We start from the raw sequence: 20,815 nt of genomic DNA, 5'->3' as shown, positions 1-20,815 counted from the left end.
TGAAGTCAGAAATCCTTGGCATGGGACCCTTTCTTGTGTTTCATTTCAGACATATTTATTTATGTTTTATTTTTCTAAAGATTGGCACCTGAGCTAACATCTATTGCCAATCTTCTTTTTTTCTTCTTCTTCTCCCCAAAGCACCCCAGTACATAGTTGTATACTGTAGTTGTAGGTCCTTCTGGCTCTGCTACGTGGGATGCTGCCTCAGCATGGCTTGATGAGCAGTGCTAGGTCCGCACCCAGGATCTGAACCAGCGAAACCCTGGGCCAAATTGGAGCGTGTGAACTTACCCACTCAGCCACAGGGCCAGCCCCTCACATATTATATTTTGATCACAGCAAAACCAACAGAAGGAGCAGAGAGGTGGACTTGAAAAGACTTAAGAGTGCTCTCTGGGTGGGCCATGCATAGGAAAAAGGTCAAGGGCCTACACAGAAAATGAAGTTTTAGGGAATATAATGCATGGGTGGGATCAAGCATAGCGTAGCAAGAGAAAAGTGATTGCATTTAACAGAACCTAATGACTTCTGGAGAAAACAAATTCCCCAACAGACCCTAATGATGGCCCAAATGCCAAATAACAGACAACCACTTACTTCCATTGATCTTACAGAAACAGGAGGCCCTTAATGCATTTAAACAAGCTGGAAAATGGCTCTGCCTCTAGGGCCATGCAAACAAACATATCCTATGGTAGGTGACACAGGAAGAGGGTGAACTGGGTTTGTGACAATGTCCACAAAGTGGTGGAGAAAAAGGTTTGGGGCTTTTGAAGTGGCAGAGGAGCTGGCTCACAGTAACATTACACGATTCCGGAAAACCATGTTTAGCAAAATTTCAGACTCAATCGACACTAACTATTTAGCCCATGATCTGCAATCATTCTGTCACAGATTATCTACAATGGCTTAGGCCAACGATGACTTTGCTAAGAGAGATCGGGGATCAGTACAACAGCACACACACACACACCTTAAATAGAAATGATGCAGTCAAGAAAAGAGAAAAATTAATAAAGAACGAACTTCTTATTTTCAAATTTTAGTCTCTGACCTAAGCAAATAATTGACTACCATAGATATTAACTATTAGCGATGCTCACAAATATTCAGATTTAAACATATCCTATGGTGTCTTTGATGAAGAACAAGGCAAAACAACTGTTTTTTAACAGATATTAGAATTACAATTAGAAATCTCAGTGGAAGTGGCAAGTAAGTAATGTTACATCATCTCGGGATCCAACAGGAAACAGGTAAAAGAAGGAAAGAGATAATCGACCAATGTATAGATTATATGTAAGGTACATAATGATTGATTGTTTGGTTATAAACTAATTGTAATAAATCTATTTATATTGACTCCTGTGTCCTGTTAAATAGGTAGAGCATTGGAAAACAAAAACTGGACTATAAAGTCAAGTCATTTGAGGAACTGGACTTTAGAAACCATTAGACAGACATAAATAAAACACATTTAAAACCATTTGTGAGCCATGTTTTAGCCCATTAAGGGTGAATTTTACAGAGACACAGAATGACAAATGGATGCTTGGTTTCTTTGAGACATGTCATCTGACCCACTGGGAATGTGACCTTCTGAGTCATCCAGGTGAGCAAGCTTTCCATGATTGGTTGTAAAAGTCAGTGACTAAAGAGGTGACTTAAATATTCTATGCACCAACCATAACATAACTTAAACTGAAGGCCATTCATACTCCCTTGTGGGGAATGAAGCTGACACAACAAGGGACTACAGATTCTGCTGCAGAATCAGAGCCCCAAGGCTTAAATAGTGATCAGAGTGGACACCTACTTCAGGTATGGAGTAAGAGCCACTGCCTCCAAAGCTACTGAGTGTCACACAGCCAAACCTCCTGAGCCTGCCACTATTAATTATGTTAATGCTCTTGGTATCATTTTATAATAGATCACATTGAAGTAAGATTAGTCAGAACTGGGCACGAACTCATGATGTTTGATGGACCTATCATTGCACACTGTTCGAAAACTCCTGGCAGTACATAATGCCGGAATAGATTATTGAAGACTAACTTTAAAACTAAAGGAGAACATTGGCCCCTTAATCTTACAACTGTTGTACATCTTACAACTATTTCAGCTAAAAACAAGTATCAATTGGCAGCCTCACCAACTGAATGGTTACTCTTAAGGAAAGCTTAGGGACCAGGCCGGTGGCGCAGCGGTTGAGTTCGCACGTTTCGCTTCTCGGCGGCCCGGGGTTCACCGGTTCGGATCCTGGGTGCAGACATGGCACTGCTTGGCACGTCATGCTGTGGTAGGCGTCCCACGTATAAAGTAGAGGAAGATGAGCACGATGTTAGCTCAAGGCCAGGCTTCCTCAGCAAAAAAGAGGAGGACTGGCAGTAGTTAGCTCAGGGCTAATCTTCATCAAAAAAAAAAAAAAAAAAAGGAAAGCTTATTAAAGAACAGACACAACATTTCACAAGCATTGGTCCACAAGAGCCCCTGTACAATCTCTGCCAGACACAGGACTTGATATGGGCTGAGGTATTCCTCTTCCACGAGCTGGTAATAAAGCTCCCAGTGAATGGAATAAAATTCTTCTCACCAAGCAAATACACAAGTCCCCAAACATATGATCATTGCCATATCTAGCTTGAACCTGAAAAGCATTTGTGTGTAGCAGGATACAAGATCAGTATACAAAAATCAATTGTGTTTTATGTGATTGTAATGCTTAATTAAAATGTAAAAAGCAATGTAATTTAGCATCAAACGTGAAATATTTAGGGATAAATCTGACTTAAAATTACAAAATATTTCACAGAGAAATTAATGAAGACCTAGAAAATGGAGAGAAATTTTTTGTTCAAGGGTCAGGAGACTCAATATTGTTCAGATGTCAATTTCTCCCAGTCCCATCTAAAGATTCAATGCAATCCCTCTCAAAATACCAGCAAGTGTCTTTGGTAGAAAGTGACCAGTTGATTCAAAAATTAATATGAAAATGCAAATGACCAAGCATAGCCAAAACACCTGTAAAAGGAAGAATAAAGTTTGATGGCTAGCTCTACCTGAATTGAAGATCTATTGTAAAGTTGTGGTAATCAAAACAGATTGGTATTGGCTATGACAGATATATAGATCAATGAAACAGAATATAGAGTCCAAAAATTAACTGAAACCTATATGGAGAACAGATTTTTGACAAATGCGAAAAGCAAAGCATTGTAGAAAGTATAATCTTTCCACAAGAGGTAAAGGAAAATCTTTTCAACAAATGAATATGGATGTGAGATATCCATATGCTATGAAAATAAATAAATACATAAAATTGGATCCATACCTCACACCATATACAAAAATTAACCTAGAATGGATTATAGGCCTCAATGTAAATCTTAAAACTTTAAAACTTCTAGAAGAAAATATAGTAGAAACATTGTTATAACCTTGAGTTAGACAATGATTTCTTAGATATGATGCCAAAATCATAATTAATAAAAAAATTGATAATTTGGACTTGATGAAAATTAAAAACTTTTGCTCTTCAAAAGACATTGGTAGGAGAATAAAACGGCAAGTCACACTGAGGGAGAAAATATTTGTAAATTACCTATCTGATAAAGGACTTCTAGCTAGAAAAATAAAAGAATTCTCAAAACTCAATAATCAGAAGACCAACAACACATTTTAAAAATGGATAAATGGGGGCCAGCCTGGTGGCATAGTGGTTAGGTTCATGCACTCCGCTTCAGTGGCCCAGGGTTCCCAGGTTTGGATCCCAGGCACAGGCCTAGCACCACTCATCAAGCCACACTGGGGTGGCATCCCACATAAAATAGAGGAAGACTGGCACTGATGTTAGTTCAGCAACAATCTTCCTCCAGCAAAAAGAGGATTTTTGGCAGCAGATTTTAGCTCAGAGCCAATCTTCTTCACACTCACACAAAAAATGTATAAATTATTTGTAAAGATACTTCAGCAAAGGAATATATATGGAAGGCACATAAGTACATGAGAAGATGCTCTAAATAATTAATCATTAGGAAAATGCAAATTTAAACCACTGCATACCAATAAAAATGGCTACAATTAAAAGAACCTCCATTCCAAGTATTGGGAAAGATGTGTAGGAACTAGAGCTCTCATACACTGCTGATGTGAGTGTGAGATTGTACAACTACTTAAGAAAACAGTTTGAAAGTTTTAAAAATATCAAACCTATACCTACCATATGTTACCACCATTCCACCCAAGTGAAAAGAAAGGATGTATCCACACAAAAATGTTGATAGAAGCTTTATTTTTAATGCCAGAAGACCACACAAATCCATCAACAAGCGAACGAATAAAACAAATTGAGGAGTATTTATCTCATGAAATAGTGCTCAGTTTAGTGATACGACTTCTGGATACACAGAACAACATGAGTCAACCTCAAAATAATTATTCTGAGTAAAAAATGTCAAAACAAAATAATGCACATAGTATATGATTCCATTTATATCAAACCTTAGAAAATGCAAATTAATCTTTTGTGACAGAAAACCAATGAGTGGTTTTCTGGGATGGGATTGTGAAGAAGGAATTATTAGGAACACAGGGAAATTTGGGAGTTCATCGATATATTCACTATCTTGATTATGGATGTATATATATGAACAAACTTATTAAGTTGTACATCTAATTACATGCACTTTATTCCATGTAAATTATATCTCAATCTTGCTGTCAAAATAGTTTAAAACATTAAAAATAACTTTCATAGCCTGAAATTCAATAAATATTTTATATTAAAAAAATCAACCATATTATCAGGACAAAAGAGAAAAACTATATGATTATCTTGATATATTCAGAAAAAGCATTTGAAAAAACTAAAAACCTTTTTCATGACCAAAAACAAAACACTCCAATGTGATAAAAATAGAAGTCAGCACTTTTGACCTAATGAAAGGTATACTTGAAAAAAACACTGGTAAGGTTATTCTCAATGGTTAAAGACTGAATGTTTTTCTGTTAAGACAGAGAAAAAGCAAAGCTGGCTGTCACTTCTTCAATTCAGCATTATACTGGAGATCTTAACCAGTGCAATAAAGCAAGAAAAATAAATAAAAGCATACAGTTTGGAAAGAATAGAAACTATCTTTATTCACAGCTGACATGATTGTGTATGTAAACAATACCAAGGAATCTACAAAAATATCCACTAAAACTAATAAATGAGTTTGGCAATGTTGCAGAATATGAGATCAATAAAAATAACCTGTGCTATTTCTGTATATTAGCAATGAGTATTTGAAAAATGAAACACAAAATACAATTTCATTTAAAATAGCATCTAAAATCTTTATATGCTTAGGGATAAATTTAACAAAATATGTGTATGTGTAAGACCAATACACTAAAAACAACAAAACATCGCTTTGAGAAATTTTTAAAAAATTAAATTAGTGGTGAGATAAACCTCGTCATGGATTGGTAGAATCAATATGGTTAAATGTCAGTTCTCCTCAAATTTATCTACAAATCCAATGTAACCCCAGTCAAAACCCCAGCAGGCATTTTGGTGGAAGGTCACAAACTGATTCTTCAATTTACATGGAAATGTAAGTGATCAAGTATAGTAAAAACTTTTATAAGAAAGGAATAAAGGTGAATGAGTGAGACTACCTATTTACAGAATTACTATACAGTTACAGAAATCAACATCATGGGGTATTGTTCAAAAGGGAAAAATATAAATCAATGGAAGAGAAGAGGGAGGCCAGAAATAGACCCTTACACATACGGTCAATTGATTTTCAACAGAGTTTCCAAGGCAATTCAGTGGACAAAATTCATTCTTTTCAGCAAATGTGATGGAAAAGTAGATATCCATATTAGAAAATATCAGCCTTCTTGCACATTATCCAAAATTTAACTAAAAATGGATCATAGACATATATGTAAAAGTTAGAACTATAAAACTCCCCAGGAAAATATTTTTGCAAGCTTAAAGTAGGCAATGAATGATTTCTTAAGACCTGAAAATAAATCTATCTTTATCTTTCTGCATCTTTATCTTCAAAAAATATACCTTTAGGGAAACCTAAAGAGAAATAACAGTATAGGGGATCATACTATTTTTGCCTCCAACAAAGGATTTTTCTCTAGAATATACATATATAACATGCAGTCTGATAAGATGATCAACACAATAAAACGATAGGTCAAAAGTCCCTGAGCAATTTGTGAAACTGGTGGGGTTAAGACAAGCTCAACCACATGACCTGGACTCTCACCTGAATCAAAGCCAGAATGTTAATAGATACCATTTCCCAGATCTCTGTTACAGGCCATTAGACGCTCCATAGGAGGGGGCAACAGGCAATGAATATCAATTGAGAGAAATATCAATCAATGGACAGGAGAGAGAATTAAAAAATGCCCCCCTCCCCCAAACCCAGGAAAGCTCTCATTCAAAAAGCAACTTTTTCAGGAATACATAGGTGTAAATATTCCAGACTTTGGGTTAGACTGCTTTCTTAAATATGCACAAGCAACCCAAGAATAAATAGGAAAACTGGATTCATCAAAATTAAAAACTTTTGTGTTGCAAAGAACACTATCAAGGAAGTGAAAAGACCACCCAGAGAATGGGAGAAATATTTGCAAACTGCATATCTGATGAAGGTCTGGTATCGAGAATACATAAAGAATTCTCACAACCAGGCAAGAAAAAGAGAACCCAATTTAAAAATGGTTTATAGACATTTCTCTAAACAATATGCACAAATGAAACAATGAACACCTGAAAAGATGCTCAATATCATTAGTCATAAGGAAAATGTAATCCTCAGCATAATGAGATATCCCTTCACAGCAGCAAGTATGACTTAAAAAAATAAAAGACAATAACATGTGTTGGGGAGGTTGTGGAGCAATGGGAATTCTTGAACATTGCTAGTGGGTGTATGAAATGGTGCCATTGCTTTGCTTTGGAAAATAGTTTGGCAGTTCCTGAAAAAGTGAAACACAGAGATACATATGACCTCAGTTCCACCCCTAAGTGTATAACTGAGAGAACTGAAAGCAAATGTTCACTCAAAGGGAAGAGAAGCTGACAGAACAGTGATGCAGCAAGAAGAACATTGAGAGAGTCAGGACAGAAAATACTTTTAAATTAATTACTCGTTCACTTCGTATGGCACTCTGCTTTTTGTATTTTTACGTGGAAATGGACATGGCTGAAGTGAGGGACTGAGGGCTATCTATTTGAAGCAGGTTTAGGAGGACACTGGTTTGGTTTACAGAAGAAAACAATGAATGGGAAGGCAAAGGATCTTGCAGGAACACTCTCTGATACAGAGGGAGCCCTTGTTTTACCTTTTCCTCTCTCTCTGCCACAGGCAGGTCACCACACTTGTGCCAGAATTCTGGTTCAAGCGCTCTTTGGGGAAATTCTCACAGAAATATTTTTGAAAATCTTTAGAATCTATCACTCATCACTTCTCCCTCTTAAATTTTCTCTACTATCCCACCTTAGGGAATACAATATTCTAATTAAAGATCAGGAACAACAGCTGATCTGGTTATGGCAGAGATTACAGGAAGGGAGAGACATCTGGGTCCTACTCAATCAGCATATCAAGGACCTCCTCACCGACAATGACCTTGACAAATACCAGAGTCTAAGCTTCAGAGAGCAACTAGCTGAGGGACACACGCAGGCAGAGAGCATCATCTGCAAGCTTAGCCCAGGTAAGGTGGCCACAGGCCCTGATTGCCCTGAGCCTCTCCAAGATCCCTGGCTCACAAGAGACTTCACACCTCCACTCATAATGTTTTTACCAGCTGTCCTGGTTTCCCCATCACACTTGGGGCCACGACAGGACCAGGACTGGCTGGGTGGGAACAGAGAGGAGAAATGCACAGGGTGGAGGTCATAATGTTCCAAATGTCTGCTTCCTCCCTGAGGGACCATGGCCTTTGGGGCAGGAGGCAGCATTCACCCAGTGTTAGAGCACAGAATGGAGGAGGTGACAGGAGGCAGTTTGTTAGACGGCAAAGAGCCCTGGGCTAAAGTTCCTAGGCTCCAGCCTGATGGCTGTCTTGACTAAAGTGGGCGAGTGATTGATTTTTATTCCTTGATATTTTTCTCATCTACAAATGGACCCGATAATCTGTTGATGGTAGCTGTGATGTGGGAATATTTACAACCACACTTCAGAAAAAAGAAAGCCCCTCCCTGTGTGGGGTTGGATAAGGTATTTGATTTAGTGGAACTCAGAGGTGGAAAAGTTGGTTAGACTAGAAACTTTCCCTAGAGAGAATCCCCCTCAATAACATTCAGAAGCCAACCTGGAGGGCCTATGAAATCCCCATGGAGGCATTGGGACAGGGTTGTTTTTTCTCTCCTTAGAGCAAGGAGGAGCTTCGATGTGAGAGCGAAGGTGATACCAGCCCTGATATTGGTTCCCCTCCATTAAACCCAGCATATATGGGCGTAAAATCAAAGCACTCATCCCCTTTCCCTGCTTACTGCCTGGCTTCCTGGCACCAAAATCCACCATCCACCACGGAAGCAGACAACCAAGGGCAGCCACCTGCAGATTCTCTTATCTCCTCATCCCCCTTCCTGCAAACAACCTCGCAAGGCCAAAGGCAGGCTGGTGGGAAAGCGCCAACCAGCAAGGTGACAGGCTCCCCCTCTCTACAAGCAGCTGCATTCCTTGCAACCTTTAAAACTCCTTGCCTCCCATCTTTTGGGAAGACGAGATGAATTTGAGGGCTCACTCTCGTCTTCCAGGTTGATGCCAATCACCCGAAATAAAAACCCTTTTCTTGCCATAAGCCTGTTGTTCCAGTTTTTATTTGGCCCCTCTTGTATGGCAGCTAAAGAGCCTATGTTTGTGCCCAGTAACAAAGGGACGTGGAGCGTGTGCCTATGGCAGGATTTGTGGCAGTGTGCAGGATACAACTGTAGAAGTTGAGATGGGTGCTGGACAAGTATCCAGTGATATGCAGAACAAGAGACAATTTAAATTTTTGCCAGTTTCAGGCAGAGCGTACCAGGATGTTTATCTGCCAGATGAGAGACACACTGCCTGATGGATCAGAAATCCCTGCTAGGGCAGTTCTTAAAGTCAGTGCTTTAGAACTTCAGTACAATACTAACTCATACACAGATATTTATGTCTCTATGGCCATTGAAGCCACGGTGTGTGCAGAGTGTGAAGTGGGAAATAGCTAACGGGATGTTTCTGAATTTCTTTGCAGAAAATCATGAAGACAAGGAAGATGAATAAGCATAAGAAACACTCACCCCCAGGTAACACTGAATCATCAGGAGCCAGTCATGGGTGGGCAGAATATGGAGAGGGTCTCAGAAGGAACAGTAATGAGGGCATTGTGATAGCTGTGTGAGTTTCCATTTCTTAATCCCTCTCAGGTTAGTAACCTGGAGTCAGTTTCCCAAGATGAACTAACCAAACTCAGGGGTTCCTGCAATCAGCTGTTCTCTCCTCTGTGGTTGAAACCAGGGTGGGCTGCATATCTACTGTGTGCCTGTTTGGTGCCAGCATGTTGCCAACATTTGGATATATGAGAAGAAACTGAAACAAATTCAGTTTATATCAAAGCATTGAGAAAACCGTCCTTGAAAGCAGAGTATCTGAGAGTCTATAACACAGCAAGGGCTATATTCACTTCAACACCGCCTATAAAATTCTGTACAATGTACTCAAAATGGTTGAAGCCACTGTTTTAGTCCTCTGTGTGGGCTGGGAGTCATGGCTGTGGCCCACAGGGAGCGTTCAGCCACCTCCATCCTTGGCTGGTGATGTGGCAATGCCCTGAGCATCTGCTGCTCTCGCCCTCTCTTTCCCCCTCCCTCTTTCACTCTTTGTTAAACCTCGGCAGCCACACGTTGCTCCTCATGTAGGAGAATAGTGTTTTCCTCTCAAGCTGACTGCCTCTTTGCTTCTGTGGCCGCTTTCTACACCTGCCATCATAACCAGCTAGGACGCCATGGTGTCTGATCCTCTTAGTTTAATCTTCTGTTACCCTCTTCCACCTGGCATAGCAAGGAGCCGCAGAAATTTGAAAAGAAAGAAGTCCTGCAGGACTCACAGGATGAATGTGCTTTGCCCTCTTCAATTTGCTAAGAAGGGTCTGACTGGGACCAGCCTTACAATGATGGTAAACTGACATCTGAGGAACAGGAAGTTGGCTCTGCTCTGGATGTAGGCAGTGAACACTATCATCCTAATGGGGATGACACTCCAACTCATCTCCTAGGTAGCCTCCATATTCTTTGTTCCCCACAGCCTGTCTAGATGGTGAGATTTAATCTCCGTAGGCAGACCCTATACTTACATACTGGTTGGAAAGGCTATAGGATTGACTTTGAAATAAGACAGTTCATGAATCAGTGAAATTTGCTCAATTCTTAGTCTAAGACCACAACTCTATCATGTTTGTCCCACTGGCCTCTCACTGGACCCAAGGGGGTCCTGCCAGACACCTGTACCTCTATAGCTTGGTTATAGAAGGTGACTTTCAGGCCTCCTAATTTTGAGTAAATCTCTTATCTTGCATGCAATGCTCTAATTTTTATCCTTGAGCAATGTCCCTTGAGTTTTTATGCCTGACCAAGGATGTTGGCAGCATTAGCTATATCTTTGGAGATGACAGTAGCCTGGTTCACTTCTCTCAACCCAGAGTCTATCTCCTTTGATTTGTCTTGTCTTATCTCATCTCAGGAGTCATATGAGTAGCAGAGCATAAGCGCCACTGGCTTACTTTGTATGTTTCTCTGAACAAGGCAGGGCACTGGAACTTCCCTACCCGATGAATGGCCACTGTTTCTCTACAGCATTGAAGATTCTTTTGATTTGACGGTGTGTAGATTCCACTCATCAGTCTAATCTCAATGTATAGTTCTGCTAAACCATTAACAGCTTTTCAGATAGAAAAAGCATGAATATTGAGGCAAACCTCTAGGAAGCTGGTAGGTAGTTCCCTAGGATTTCTGAAGAAAAGGATATGTTTAAGCATTTGCACAGACTCAGGACATAGGATACTCTGATGATGACCTCTCATACCAGGCAGATTTGTCCAATGGCTCAAGAGAGCCAACTGGTGACTTCTTACAAGGCCTTACCTAATACTTCCTGGAATATTTCATTCACAACAGCCTGTTACTACATTGCATATATTTATGTCCCTGTGCTAGAATTGGACACAGGATCAGGCATTTGTGAAAGAGGGCCTGCTGAATGTAACCATCCTTCTCTTAATTTATTTGCAGAAAACCAAAATGATCATGAGGAGGGGAAAGGACAAGAGTCAACTGAGTAACTGTGGGCTGTTAATTCAATGGTGATATCTGCAGACCTCAGATTCAGGGAAAAGCAGAAAGTGCTGAATATATATCATCCATTCTGCCAACCATCAATTATCCTTTTTCATAATGTTTTCTGTTTCATTGTGGTACTTTTATTGTTCCCACTCATTATTAACTACCCAAGTTTTGTAACCCATAGCCAGTTGACCTGGGTGAACTAAGAAGTCACAGGGATTTTCTCCACTCACGTGTTCTCTTCTGTGTGGTTTACAGAGTGAGATGTGCTAGCATTTGCATGAATTTCATAGCAAGAAATTTAAGGAGACAAAAATATTATTATATCACGCCACAATATTGAGAGAAACGGGCCTTGATAGCATGAGATTTCTGGGATACTAGAGTGCCCCAAAAGCTGTATGCACTTGGCCACTACACGTAAAATTCAATGCAACTTAAATGAAAGAGGGAAAGCCACTGTTACATGACTCTGTATATTGTGAGTCACAACTGAATGGTACAGAGATAATTCAGCCTCGTTCCTCATCAGCCTGTCGTTTGGACACTGTACTGAGCACCTACTGTCCTTTCTATATCCTGCCCTTGTGACAAATGCACTCTGTCCCACAAAAAATAGAGGAGTTTTCCCCTCTTTAATAGGTCAGCCTCTGTGCTTTCTTGAGCACTCCCTATGCCTTTCATCAAAACCAAATAAGACTCTATGATATCTGATCCCTCTTGGATTAATCATTAGTCCTCTCTACGCCACCAGGCTCTGCGGGGAGCAGCCAGAGAACGTAGAGCATGACATACCACAGGACCCACTGGATGAATACTATTTGACTTCTTCAGATCTTCCCAGCCTGCCCAACCCCTATCGTCCTTCGAGGAACTAGAAGTCTGTTCCGCTCTAGAGGTAGAGCATGAATGGCCAATGTTTCTGTGTAGCAGCAAAGATTCATTTTCATTTGAGGGCTCACAGGTTCATTCCATCTGTCCAGCCTCAGTGTATAAATTCCTGTAAACCATCGACAACCAGGGTATCTGATAAGAGAAGGCTGGATATTGTTTTAGTTCTTTTAGAATGCAGGTGGGATGGTTTCCCAGAATCTGTAAGAGAATGTTATATTTTTAAGTGTTTGCACAGACTCCAGACAGAGGATATGGTGATGATTATCTCCTAGATAAGGTAAATTCTGCCCAATAGCTCAGGACAGGAAATCAAGCCAGTCATCACAATACAGTATCTGAGGCCTCCTGAAATATTCTTCTCACTAAACCTATTCTCACACTGAGGATAGGTGTGTCCCTATGCTAGGGTTGGACACTGGATTATTAATGTACAAAGGGGGATCTGCTTTAATGTGACTAGACGTGTCTGAATTTATTTGTAGGAAAACATACTGACCTTGAGGAGCAGGAAGACCAAGTCCGCATATGTTCCAGGTAACTGAAGAATCGTGGGTCTTCATTCAATGGTGACATCTGGTGATCTCAGATCTAGGGAAATCAGAAAGGGCTGAATATACCTATTTAACGTACTTAGACCACCAGAAACTGTCCCTTCAACAATGGTGTCTGTTTTCACTGTGGTAGGTGTACAGGCCCCTTTACTGATCCCTCTCCAATGTAGTAACCTGCAGTCAGTTCATGCATGTGAACTAATCACTCAGAGGATTTCTCATCTGTTCTCTCATTTTTATTACAACCACATATGACACATATCTGGCTCGGCCTGTTTGGCATTACCATGTTGGCAGGTATTTCATTGCAAGGAAAGTGACTAGAAATAAAACTTCCTATTATGTCCTAGTTTTTGGAGAACTAGACCTTGCAGACACAGGATTCTAGAGGTCTACAATGCTGCCAGAGCCTGTGTCCACTTGGCTGCTACATGTATATTTCAACAAAATTTACGCAAAAGTGTTGAAGCCCCTTTACGGTTTTCCGAGTGCACTGTGTCCTGACTGTTCTGTATGGGGGAGTTCAGTCTCCTTCCTCAGGAGTTCATTTTCTGGTCTGCACTCAGAGCACCTCCTGCTCTCTCTCTCTCTCCCTTTGTCTCTCACTCTCTTTCTCATTCCATCTCTCTTTCTCTTGCTCTCTCCTCCTCTCCCTCTCTCTCTTCTTCCCACTGGAACCACACTCTGGCCCTAGATAGAAGAGGATTGTTTTATCTCCCTTGATGGGGACTCCCCATTTATTTTCCATGACCAGATCCTTATCCCTCCAATTAACACCAGCTCTAGGTCTCTGTGTTTACTAATCCCTCTTGTTTAATCATCAGCCCTCCCGACCCCACCAGGCTCAGCAGGGAGCTGCCAGTGGTAGAAGAGAATGATGTTAGCTCAGGGCTAATCATCCTCAAAAAAAAGAAAAAGAAAAAGAAACACTAGACCAGATGGACTTAATAGATATATAGAGAACATTCCATCCAAAACAGCAGCATGTTCAAGTAAGTGCACATGGAACATTCTCAAAGATAGACAATATATTTGGAAAGAAATCAAGACTCAATAAATTTAAGAAGACTGAAATCATATCAAGCACTTTTTCTGACCACAATGCTATGAAACTAGAAATCAACTAACAAGAGAAAAGTTGGGAAAGGCACAACTATGGGGAGATTTAAAAACATTTAAAAACTACTGAACAACCATTGGGTCAATGAAGAAAGCAAAGGAGAAATCAAAAAATACCTGGAGACAAATGAAAATGAAAACACAACATACCAGAGAAAATCTGGGAAAGGCACAACTATGGGGAGATTTAAAAACTACTGAACAACCATTGGATCAATGAAGAAATCAAAGGAGAAATCAAAAAATACCTGGAGACAAATGAAAATGAAAACACAACATACCAACTCTTACAGGATGCAGCAGAAGCAGTGCTAAGAGGGAAATTTATAGCAGTACAGGTCCACCTCAACAAACAAACAATAATTCTCAAATAAGTAATCTTAAACTACACCTAACAGAACTAGAAAAAGAAGAACAAACAAAGCCCAAAGTGAGCATAAGGGGGAAAATAGTAAAAATTAGAGCAGAAATAAATGAAATAGAGACTAAAAAAAAAAAATAGAAAAGATCAATGAAACTAAGAGCTGGTTCTTTGAGAAGATAAAATTGATAAATCCTTAGCTAGATTCACTAAGAAAAGAAGAGAGAAGGCACTAATAAATAAAACTTAAAATGAATTGGGAAAAAATATAGCAGATACCACAGAAATACAAAGGATTATAAGAGAATACTATGAAAAACTACATGCCAATGAATTGGATAACCTGGAAGAACAGGTAATTTCTTAGTCTCATACAACTTCCCAAAACTGAATCAAGAAGACATAGTGAATCTGAATAGACCAATCATAAGTAAAGGGATAGAAACAGTAATCAGAAACCTCCCAAAAATCAAAAGTCAAGACCAGACGGTTTCTCTGGAGAATTATACCAAACATTAAAGAAGATTTAAGACAAAGTCTTCTCAAACTATTCCAAAAAATTGAAGAGGAGGGGAAACTTCCTAACTCATTCTATGAGGCCAACATTACCCTGCTACCAAGACCAGACAAGGACAACACAAAACAAGAAAATTACAGGCCACTATCACTGATGAACATTGATCCAAAAATCCTCAACAAAATACTAGCAAATCACATACAACAATACATTAAAAAGATCATCCACCATGATCAAGTAGGATTTATCCCAGGGATACACAGATGGTTTAACATCCACAAATCAATCAATGTGATACACCACATTAACAATATGAAGAATAAAAATCACATGATCATCTCAATAGATGCAGAGAAAGCATTTGACAAGATACAGCATCCATACATAACAAAGGACATATATGACAAACCCACAAGAAATATCATACTCAGTGGAGAAAAACTGAGAGCTATACCTCTAAGAACAAGAACCAGACAAGGATGCCCATTCTCACCACTATATTCAACGCAGTATTAGAAGTCCTACCCAGAGTATTTAGGCAATAAAAAGAAATAAAAAAAAGGGAACTAATTGGAAAGGAAGAAGTAAATCTGTCACTATTTGTGGATGGCATGATTCTATATGTAGAAAACCCTAAAGAATCCACCTAAAAACTTAGCAATAATTAACAAATACAATAAAGTTTCAGGGTACACAATCAACATAAGAAAATCAGTTGCATTTCTATAACTAACAAGAAACTAGCAGAAAGAGAAATCAAAAATAAAAACTCATTTATAATCACCAAACAGAGAATAAAATATCCAGGAATAAATTTAACCAAGGAGGTGAAAGATCTATACACTGAAAACTGTAAGAGGGTATTGAAAGAAATTGAAGAAGACAAAAAGAAATGGAAAGATTTTCTGTGCTCATGGATGGAAAGAATAAACATAGTTAATGTCTATATTACCTAAGGCCATCTGCAGAATCAATGCAATCCCAAACAGAATCCCAATGACATTTTTCACAAAAATAGAACAAAGAATACTAAAATTTACATGCAACAACACAAGACCCCAAAGAGCCAAAGCAATCCTGAGAAAAAAACAACAAAGCTGGAGGTATCACACTTCCTGAATTCAAAATATACTACAAAGCTACAGTAATCAAAACAGCATGTTACTTGCAGAAAAACAGACATACAGATCAATAGAACAGAATTGAGAACCCAGAAATAAACCACACGTCGAAGGGCCGCTAATTTTCAACAAAGGAGCCAAAAACATACAAGGGAGAAAGGAAAGTCTTCAATAAATGGTGTTAGGAAAACTGGACAGTCACATGCAAAAGAATAAAAATAGACCATTATCTTACACCGTACACAAAAATTAACTCAAAATGGATTAAAGACTTGAATGTAAGATCTCAAACCATGAAACTCCTAGAAGGAAACATAGGCAGTACACTCTTAGACATCAGCCTTAGTATCTTTTTGAATACCTTGTCCCCATAAGCAACAGAAACAACAGAAAAAATAAACACACAGGCCTACATCAGACTAACAAGCTTTTCACAGCAAAGGAAACCACCAACAAAATGTAAAGACAACCTAACAATTGGGAGAAGATACTTGCAAATCATATATTTGATAAGGGGTTAATATCCCAAATATATAAAGAATTCATACAACTCAACGACATCAACGGCAAAACCCAACACCCAATTAAATAATGGGCAGAGGATTTGAACAGACATTTTCCCAGACGATATACGGATGGCCAACAGGCACATGAAATGATGTTCAACATCACTAATTAGGGAAATGCCACTCAAAACTACACTGAGGTATCGCCTCACACCCATCAGAATGGCTAATCAAAAATACAAGAAATACAAGTGTGGGATAGGATGTGGAGAAAGGAGAACCCTCATATGCGGCTGGTGTGATGGTAACTGCCACAGCCATTTTGGAAAACGGGATGGAGATTCCTCAAAAAACTAAGACTTGAACTAACCTATGACCCAGCTATTCAAGTTGTGGTTATTTATCCAAAGAACATGAAAACACTAATGCAAAAGATATATGCACCCCTATGTTCATTGCAGCATTATTCACGACAGCCAAGACTCGGAGGCATGCTCAGTGCCCTTCAATAGATGAATAAAGATGTGGTGTGTGTATATATACAACGTAATACTACTCAGCCACAGAAAAGATGAAGCTATGCCAGTTATGACAACATGAATGGACCTCGAGGGTATAACGCTAATTGACATGTCAGCCAGAGAAAGACAAATATCTTATGATTCCATCCATATGAAGAAGATACACAAACACATCGATACAGAGACCAGATCCCAGGTTAACAGAGGGGAAGGGAGTAGGGGAGGGTGAAAGGGATAAAGGGGCGTATGTGTGATGACAGATGGCAACTAGACTTTGGTGATGAACATGACGCAGTCTACACAGATGCAGAAATATAATGACATACACCTGAGATTACACAACCTTACAAACCAATGTGACCTCAATAAAATAATTCAAATGATGAAAATCAAACTGCTTAAAAGAAAAAGTTTCTTTATATTTTCATAATTTTCTGACATCCCATAGTATCAGGAATTTGTCTGTCTTAAAACCTTACTGCACAGGTGGGAAAACCGCTTTTTCTGCCTGATTGTTTTTGGGAAAATTACAAACTGTTTCCTTATCAGCACATCTGTATCTACAACAGGGCACAAGACCATGTAAGAATGTAACTCACTGGGGAGAATGTAGTTATGACAAAACAAAGTCTTTCCCCCCACCCTGTGCCTTCAGAATTCTCAGCTCTTTACACAGAAAACACCGCACATAACAATTCCAACAACACAGTGAAAACACCTCTGGGAGGCGTGGACGCTGATAACTGAAGCCCACTCTCTGGGGACATTCGCTGTGAGTATCTGGGGGTGAAAACCCATAAAGAGTTAGGATGGAATCCTTTCTCCCCCAAAGCCAATTTCTCTGCAAACTTTTCAAGACTTAAAAGAAATTACACTGTTTAAATCTCCACGATAAACTTCCTGGGGGGCATAATGGATCTAGAAAGGAGATCCCCTCTGCCCCAAATGATCGCAGGAAAGCTGAACGCGCATTTTGAGGACAAGCTGGCACAAAGGTCAGGGCTCCCCACTCCTAATCATCTGTTTTCATTATGGTAAAATATATATAACTCAAAATTTACCGTTCCGACGGTCTTTAAGTGTGCACGCAGCGGCATTAATTCCATCCGCAATGCTGTGCAGCCACGGCCACTATCCATTTCCAGAACACTCCCCATCTCATACAAACCCTGTTCCCATTGAACATGAACGCCCAGCCCCCTCTCTCAGGCCCTGGGACCCTCGCTCCGCTCTCTGACCGTTGATCCGCCTGCTCCAGCAGTGACATCCGCCCTTCAGTTCCACCCTCTGAACCACCACATCTACGGTTTGTAGTTTTCTCTCAAAACTGCCCCAAATGACACCGACAGGAAATGCAACTGCAAAACAGTGATTTTCCGCGATCGCTATCACAACATCAATCGTTGATAAAGTCTTTAACAAACTACGTTCTGCAGTTTTTCAAATTTCAATATTGCACAAAAGACCGAAATGACGAGGCTGTTTAGAGTTGAAATCCTGCACAATTCGCCCTATTTTACCCTCGTGCTTCCCAAAGCCTCAAGTTAAATGAGCCAAACCCACTGACTCCGGGCTCAGGAGCCACTCGGACGCCCTGAGCCCCGCCCTGTGCCCCCTCGGCCGGGCCTGGAGCCCTCGGTCCCTGAGGACAAACCTGCACATCCTCCTCGGGGGGCACGCGGGGCGGCGACACCTTCCAGTCAGTCAGCGCGTTCAGGACGAGGAGCGCGAGCGGAGTCTGGTCCCTGCTCAGCGCCCGCGACTGTCACCTGCCACACACGACCGGGGGCGGCGCCTCACCAGGATCCAGGCTCTGAGGGGCCGCTGCCGCCAACGTCCCCGCTGCCAAGTCCGCTGACGCCCAACGGTCGCCGCCGCCGCCGGCTCTGAGGGCCCTGGGGGAGGGGCTGGCCGCTGCGGCCCCGCCTCCAAGCGCAGACCACGCCCCCGACACGCCCACCGCGGACTTCCGGCTGGCGGGGGAATCCGCTTGTCACTTCAGGGCCAGTTCCTTTAGCGCCCTCTCTGGTCACCGTGAGTAATGCAGGGAGGCTGTGCGGGGCTGCGTGATGGACATGCAAAATGCCGCCAACCACGCCTACCGTGTTTTCTTGATCTGCGTCTATCCTTCTACCAAAACCACTCAGCTTTGAACCCTCTGATTTTGATTTTCACAATCTTGTGTCCTTATTTCTCCCACTTTATTCTCTTACTTAAAAGTGTTTTAGGTACGCATGCTCCTTAGCTTTTCCCTACACATTTTGGCATAATTTTTTCTGTATCTACAAAAAGCCTTGTTGGGCTTTTGATGGGAATTATATTAAATACATACATCAATTTAAAGAGAATTGACTTCTTAAAATACTGAGTTTTCCAACTCACGAATATATTGCATCTCTCCATTTATTTAGATCCACCTTTTTTTTTATTACTTTCATCTACGTTGTAAGTTCTCAGAATCCAAGATCGGTACAAGATTTCTACAAATTTTTTGTTTCTTAGAATTACAATAAAGTTTCTCATTTTTGAAGAATAGTGACTGATAGTATACTTAAAATTTCTGTGTTCATGTTTTCATTGAAATACAAATGATTTTGTATACTGATTTTCTATCCTCCAAATTTTGCGAAGCCATTTATTGCTTATAGAACTTTTTCTTTGTAGAGTCCATGGAAATTTCTATGGAAACAACTCTGTCTTCTGCAAAAAGCACGGGTTGCATTTCTTCTTTTTCTGTGTGTATTTCTCTTCTTGTCTCATTGCACTTGCTAGAACTTCCAGCGTTATATTAAATAAAATTAGGGAGAATGGGCCACCTTGCGTTGTTCTCAGTCCTAGGAGGAAAGCATTAAATCTTTCCTCATTGAGTATACTGATAGCTGTAGTTTTTTGAGGATAAGTTTTATCAAGGTGAGGATGTTTTTCTCTATTCATAACTTACCAAGATTTTTTTAAATCATGATTGTTGAATATTGTCAAATTATTTTGGCATGCATTGATTGATATGATCATGTGACTTTTCTTCTTTAACCTTTCAAAGTGCCTAATTACATTGGTTGATTTTCATGTTGAAGTAGCCTTGCATCCCTCCAATAATCCACCCTTGCCCATGCTGGATAATTCACTTTATATATTGTTAAAGAAATTGCTAATATATTAAGGAGTTTTTTGTGTATAATTTTGAGGGAAATGGGTTTATATATTTTTGTGCATTTTAAATGTATATGTACTTATATGTTTTTGGATTTAGTGTCTATGAATGTTGCTTAGATCTTATTAGTTCATCAGGTTGAGTTCTATATTCTTGCTGACTGTGTTTTAAGTTGCTTTATCAGATGTGAAGGGTTTATTGAAGTCATAAGGTCTATTTGTGGATCTATTTCTCCTTTCAGTGATACCAGTTTTGCTTCACATATTTTGCATCTCTATTTTTTAGTGCAAACACATTTTGAATTGCTATGTCTTCTTGGTTGATTGACTCTTATAGAATGTCCCTCCCAGTCCGATCATTTTCTGTTCTTTGAAATCTACTTTATCTTGTATTAATATAGCCTTTCATTATTATTTATGAATGTTTACATGATAGATCTTTATCTTTGTACTTTCAGCTTACGTGTTTTATTATTTTTTAATATTTGCAGTGAATTGCCTATAGATAGCATATATTGGGTCATGTTTTTTAATCCCCTCTGCAAATTCAGTCTTTTAATTACTGGGTTTAGACCATTATACTTAATGCAATTTTTGATATGCTGTAATTTAAATCTGCACTTTTCAGTTGATTTCTGCTGCTTCTCGCTGTGATCCATTTATCTTGTTTTATGGTTCCCCACCTTCCTATGGGTCAGTAGAATGTTTTTTAGAATTCCATTTTGATTGTCCATTTTGAA

General features: G+C 39.7%; 2 long non-coding RNA genes across 2 annotated transcripts; one reads left to right on the top strand and one right to left on the bottom strand.

The window, feature by feature from the left end:
• Positions 1-4,277: 4,277 nt before the first annotated feature.
• On the bottom strand, positions 4,278-18,855 carry LOC103566471 (uncharacterized). The gene is made up of 3 exons (XR_548520.2): positions 18,580-18,855; positions 12,726-12,817; positions 4,278-12,427 (listed from the first exon to the last, which is right to left on the bottom strand). It is a non-coding gene; the product is annotated as an uncharacterized lncRNA (long non-coding RNA).
• On the top strand, positions 12,097-14,155 carry LOC139084673 (uncharacterized). The gene is made up of 3 exons (XR_011542229.1): positions 12,097-12,233; positions 12,712-12,763; positions 13,605-14,155. It is a non-coding gene; the product is annotated as an uncharacterized lncRNA (long non-coding RNA).
• Positions 18,856-20,815: the final 1,960 nt, after the last annotated feature.

The sequence above is a fragment of the Equus przewalskii genome, chromosome 7, assembly GCF_037783145.1.
Source record: "Equus przewalskii isolate Varuska chromosome 7, EquPr2, whole genome shotgun sequence".
In the NCBI taxonomy this organism is placed as follows: domain Eukaryota; kingdom Metazoa; phylum Chordata; class Mammalia; order Perissodactyla; family Equidae; genus Equus; species Equus przewalskii.
Note: the sequence above shows the minus strand (reverse complement) of the source record. Positions and strands in the feature narration are given on the sequence as shown.